The following is a 6,000-nucleotide window of genomic DNA, read 5'->3' on the forward strand; positions in this document are numbered from 1 at the left end:
GGGCGGTAGCGGGTAATAGTATTCTCCTTTTGGATCTATCACTAATAGAAAAGGGGGCATCAGTCCCGGTTGGTAAGGCCCTTTAGTCCCAGTTTTCGAACCGGGACTAAAGGGCCGTTACTAATGCCTCCCACCTTTAGTCCCGGTTCAAACTGGAACTGGGACTAAAGGTCGCGGCCACGTGGAGCTCCACCTTTAGTCCCGGTTGGTAACACCAACCGGGACTAAAGGAAATTTTATGATTTTTTTTGAATTTTTTTTTCAAATTTCTGAATTATTTTAACCTCTAATCTCTAATCACCACCCCTCATCACTGCTCAATTTATTCTTTAATCTCTAATCACCCCTCCTCATTCCTAATCATCCAACTTCCCGAACGGTCACCCATCCTCTCACTACTCCAGTCTGAGCACGCTTAACTTCCGGGTTCTATTCTCCCTCGTTTCCAGGTCTGCACTTGTTGTTTTCCTGACAATAGTAAGATGTCAATCCTATTAACCCTCAGGAATTTTGCGTGAGCATGAAGTGACATATTTCATTGTTTGAGTTTGAAACTATTATTTTAAAAAACAATAATTATTTAGTAACACTAATATTTCTTGAATAATTAGTTTGACCATTGTTTGACCACAATTTGACCACAGTTTGACCAGATTTGACCAAAATTCAAAATAACTGAAATAATTATTTAGTAACACTAATATTCTAGAATAATTAGTTTGACCATTATTTGACCATTGTTTGACCATAGTTTGAATTTTTTTCGATTTTTTCCACTCTAGATCTTAAAAGCCCCATAACTTTGTTTCTGTTAGGTTTTTGAGGATTTTGAAAACGTTTAACGGGTTCCCCCCGTTAAATTTGGATGTAACTTTTTGAGTAGATGAGTTTTCATATAAAAAACTTTTTCATCCGAGTCAGTATGCAAAAGTTATGCCCATTTTACTAAATTCTAGGGAGATTTTGCAAATAAAGTCAAAATTCACATTTGCAAATTTTCCCAACAACTAGACCACATATCACATGGGAAACTTTTTTTTTTTATTTTTTTGACATTTTCATCATTTTCTTTTAATTTTTTTAAAACTAAAAAGGCGATCCACTGGGGGGGGGGGAGTTTGAAAATGGGACCTTTAGTACCGGTTCGTGCCATGAACCGGTACTAATGCCTCAAACCCCATTAGTACCGGTTTGGGGCACGAAACGGGACTAAAGGTCTAACCCTTTAGTCCCGGTTGGTGCCACGAACCGGTACTAATGAGCATCGCACCCTTTAGTCCCGGTCGTGGCACCAACCGGGACTAAATGGTCCAGACGAACCGGGACAAATGGCCCACGTGGCCCGGCCGGCCCCCTGGGCTCCCGAACCGGGACTAATGCCCCCATTAGTCCCTGTTCTGGATTGAACCGGGACTAATGCTCCCATTAGTCCCTGTTCTGGATTGAACCGGGACTAATGGGCAAACCTGGCCTGGACCAAAGCCCTCTTTTCTACTAGTGTATGACCTGGTCGAGCAAAAATCCGGCTATTTCCTCTTGAAGTGCTTGTATGCGGTCCGATGGTAGGAGCTTATCCCGCACCGATTTGAACTGTTAAGGAGATCAATATGCATGTGTGTTAGTTGTGTGACTAGATATCGATAATGGTGTGAATAGTGTTCTGACAAAAACGTACCCAGTCATGTCTATCAGATCTGCTCCTTTCGCACGTCATCATGTGAATGTTCTCGCAAACGTAGAATGCACACAGATTATTCCCCGACGCCTGCCTCAGGGCCTTTACGAGAATGGAATTGAATCAGATAATGATTAATCAAGCATGATAATTAATTAATGATATTGAAACAAGAATTAAAGAGATGGTAGAGCTAGCTAGTACCACTTAATTACTTACCTTGGGTCGATGCCAAAACAACTTTTTTGGCCACGTGCCTGGAGTCACCTTGATGAACTTTGCCCATGCCCTGCCCGCCGGCAAAGAAAATTAATAAAGGGGTTATTAAATAGTTCATATCAGGAACTAGTAGTTAATAATGATTGAAATTACATGTTGACTATCCCCTTCACGATGGTGTAGTCTTTATCTTCTTTAGTCAGTGAGTCCAGTAATTCAACTTTTCCTTCCTCAACTTTAATGTCTAACAAGACCCAGTGCCAACTGCATACGCACACGTTTGCATGTCTTAATTAAGCGGGCATGTGCATAAAATTAATCAACTACCGTAAACCGTATACACTTAATTATTAACATCTAGCTAGCTACTAAGCAAAAACAGAATTTGTAGTACAAGACAGTGTGACTCACGGGAAGTTGTAAGGAAGTAGTATATCTTCATTGGTATTGAGGCGCTTCAAGAACTCTAGCATGCTTTCCTCTACTTCAGCTTGACAATGTTTAATCTGCCATATGTCCTCATTAATGGTATTTGGGTCAATGAACCCAATGCCATAGCGTCCAGATTTTTTCATTTCATACATCTTCGTCCTGCATATAATACCACAGAAAAAGAATATAGTTACGATAATTACATGTAATGATTGATCAAAATTATCACTACATAACTAGCTTGAGACTTAAATTACAGAAAGAAATCACTTACAGACAATAGCAACTGACGATAGACTTGTCGAGTGCGTCTTGATTAAATAACTGAAATAGTTCTGGATACTCAATGGTCAGAGCTTTCTGATGGTAATAATGCTCATGCTTGACATTCACCATGAGGGACTCTCGATTGGAAATCTTGGTAATGTTCATGTACCATTGATGCAATTGATACATTCTCGTTGGGAGGTCCTTGACCTTTTCTGGATGGACCAAAGGTTTGCCCCGGACATATTGCCATGCTATTTCCGATTCTTTAAGCCTAGGCATGGGCTCGATTTCGAGGAGTTGTCCAACAGAGATATTGAGCATTTGAGCCTGCATTATATGATCCTCTGTTATTACCACATCGCCTTGCTGGGAACGCTAACGCTTTGCCCACAATAATATTTGGCACACGTACTACTCCTCTCATGTGTTGTTGGCACAACAAGCGGGGGGATCGCTTGCGCCGCCTGTTCTCCCAATTGGGGAACGGTTTTCCCGCATTTTTTGCCAGCTACTTGTTGGCTCAAGCTTGAGCTCGCTTCCTTCTATAGTCGTGCTCAATGTGCCTTCCTGATTTGGCGCTCATAGTCCGAGTCAACAGGCTTGGGAGCTGGTTCTCTAGCCATACGAATGAAGTGGTCAATTACTTTCTCAGGCACTTTCTCCTTTGGCGGCGGTGCCGATTTCGGTCCAAAATGGGCGTCCACTTGGGCTTGCACTATGGCTGTGTTTTGCTCCTTAGTCATGTCGTAAGGCCTCTGAGGAAGAGGAGCGAGACTTGGACCATATTTATATCGCTTGCCTTCGCCTGTACTTCCTGAAGTACCTCAACTCGTACCTACGCACCAAAGCTGCGGGATGTCTCTTCTGTGATTGCTGAGACGACGGAGACGGCTGACGTGGAGTTGGACCAGGAGAAGTGCCCTGACGATGTGTCGGACTTGAAGCAGGAGGTGTGGCTTGACCCGGTGCCGGACTTGCAACCGGAGAAGTGGCATGACGCTGTGCCGGGCTTGAAACCGGAGGAGTTAGCTCACGCGTTCGGGGACTTGGAGGAGGTGGCGGACTTTGAGGAGGAGTCGTCTCACGCGTTCGTGGACTTTGAGGAGCGGGAGTCTGCTGACTCGGTGGCAGACTTTGAGGAGTCGGCAGACGACGCGGTGTCGGTGGACTTTGAAAGATGATGCAATCCTTTCTCCATAGGATGATACGATGTATGGCCTCTCCCAGTGTGTGCACATCTTCACCTCCAGGAATGTCAAGCGTTAACCCCAAATATGGGTCCACCACTTCATCAACCACGACACGAGCATAGCCCTCTGGAATCGGGATGCAATGGTAGGTTGCTTCAGGGGTAACTGGAAAAGCAACGCCGTCCGCCACCTTCATGAATATGTTCTTCATTTTGGAGTGTAGCTCGCAGTTAGTGTTCTCTATGATGTCATCCACAGGGTATTTATCCAGCAGTGTGTCGCCCGGGGCAGAACCAACGCTGCTTCTCGGCATGGATGGGACGGTGCTATCCAATGCTGGACGATCATCTGCTTGCTGCTGCCGCTGCTGAGACCCCCTTTCCTGGCTAAGTGAGTCGATTTGCTGTTGCTGCTGCTGGAATTTGAGTGCCAGGTCCGCGTGCCTTGCTTCTAGGCCTTGAAGGCGTTCTATGTCCTGCTTCCTCTGCTCCTCCTCCAACTTCCTTTTCTTCTCCTCCTCCATCTTCCTTCTTGCACGGCTCCTGTAGTCCTCGTTCCATTTTGAAAAGCCCTCATAACAGGGAATAACGCCCATGCCTCGTGTTCTTCCCGGGTGTTCAGGATTTCCCAGGGCGCGCGTAAGCTCGTCGTTCTCTTTGTTGAGCGTGAACACCCCCCTTCGAGCTTCATCTACTGCATCGATTATCTTTTGTTCGGCTCCTTTTAGACTTGCCTTCTTTGAAACTCCGCCTGTCTTCGGGTCCAACGCTCCCCCATGTGCATAGAACCAAGTTCTGCACCTGGGGGGCCAGTGCCGGGTAACCGGAGTGACCCCTGCATCCTCCATCTCTTGCTCAGACTTATCCCACTTAGGCAATCCCACCGCGTAGCCACCTGGACCCAGCCTATGGAACTGCGTCTTTCTTGCGGCATTTGCCTTGTTTTTCATCGACCGTTCCTTAGATATTTCTGAATCCTTGAAGGTCACGAAATCGTCCCAGTGCTCTCTTTGCTTCTCTAGTGATCCCGTGAATTCTGGAGTCTTCCTTTCATTAGCGAGGTAGTTGGCCCATACAGTTTTCTTGTGGGTGTTGAATGCAATTGCCATTTTCTTAAGAGCAGCGGCCTTGACTTTGTCCACATCTGCTTTAGTGAAATGATCTGGTAGGATGAAATGTTCCATCAGAGATTTCAGAAGGTCTTCTTTGGCTCTTTTGTCGACCCAAGTAACACCTGGACGTTTAGTCTTTGGATCTTTCCATTCTTGAATGGAGATAGGGAGTTTGTCCTTCACAAGAACTCCGCACTGACGAGTCCACTTGTTCGCAATGTTCTTAGGCATGAGGGGTTCGCCACTAGGTTTGATGGATTCGATGTGGTACTTTACACCATCATTCAATAATCTGCCCGAGCCTCGCTTTGTCTTGCTATCTATAGAAGCAGATTTGCTCGATCCGGAGGGCTGAAAGAAGAAAGATCGATTCTTAATATATCTTCAATAAAAAAACATGTGATGATCACCATCATGCATGCTTATATAAATATACCTTGCCGGTAGTGTTTGTTATTTGAAGATCAGCATTGTCTGTGTCATCACAAACATTGTCTGTGTCATAATCATAATCATAATGACTTCATCAGCCCGGTCGTCGAGATCGAATATCTTTTCATCACCCTCTCCGGTATTGTTAAGATATTGGGAGCCGTCATCTGCTTCATTCAGATCATCTAGCCTGTGAGGGCTGCATATGATGTCGAACAATTCCTCTTCTCTCTCTGCCGGTATTGTCCGCCATAGCTTTTACTTTACTAATACATAAGAAATATAAAACAATTTAGTATTCAAATTACAATGCATGGATACAATTAATCAATAAGGAAAATCTGAATCTTGAATACATCCTCTTGAATATATAATCTCAAATACATCATCGATCGTCTTAATATATATAATCTCGAATACATCGTCTCGAATACTATATATCGAATACATCACTGGCTAGGTACCTAATAAAGATCGAGTACTACAGAAGAATCTAGGGCGCCACTCACGGTTCCTGGGGCGCGGGCGGTGCACACCCAAAGAGAAGGAACCATCACAGGATCATATCTCCGATCATCTGCCCAAAGAACCCGCCAAGTAGTGGAGAACCTGACGTCGTCCATAGCAGCCATGTAGCGATGGAAGTGCTCATCTTCCTCCCTGACACGGCG

The sequence above is a fragment of the Triticum aestivum genome, chromosome 1B, assembly GCF_018294505.1.
Source record: "Triticum aestivum cultivar Chinese Spring chromosome 1B, IWGSC CS RefSeq v2.1, whole genome shotgun sequence".
In the NCBI taxonomy this organism is placed as follows: domain Eukaryota; kingdom Viridiplantae; phylum Streptophyta; class Magnoliopsida; order Poales; family Poaceae; genus Triticum; species Triticum aestivum.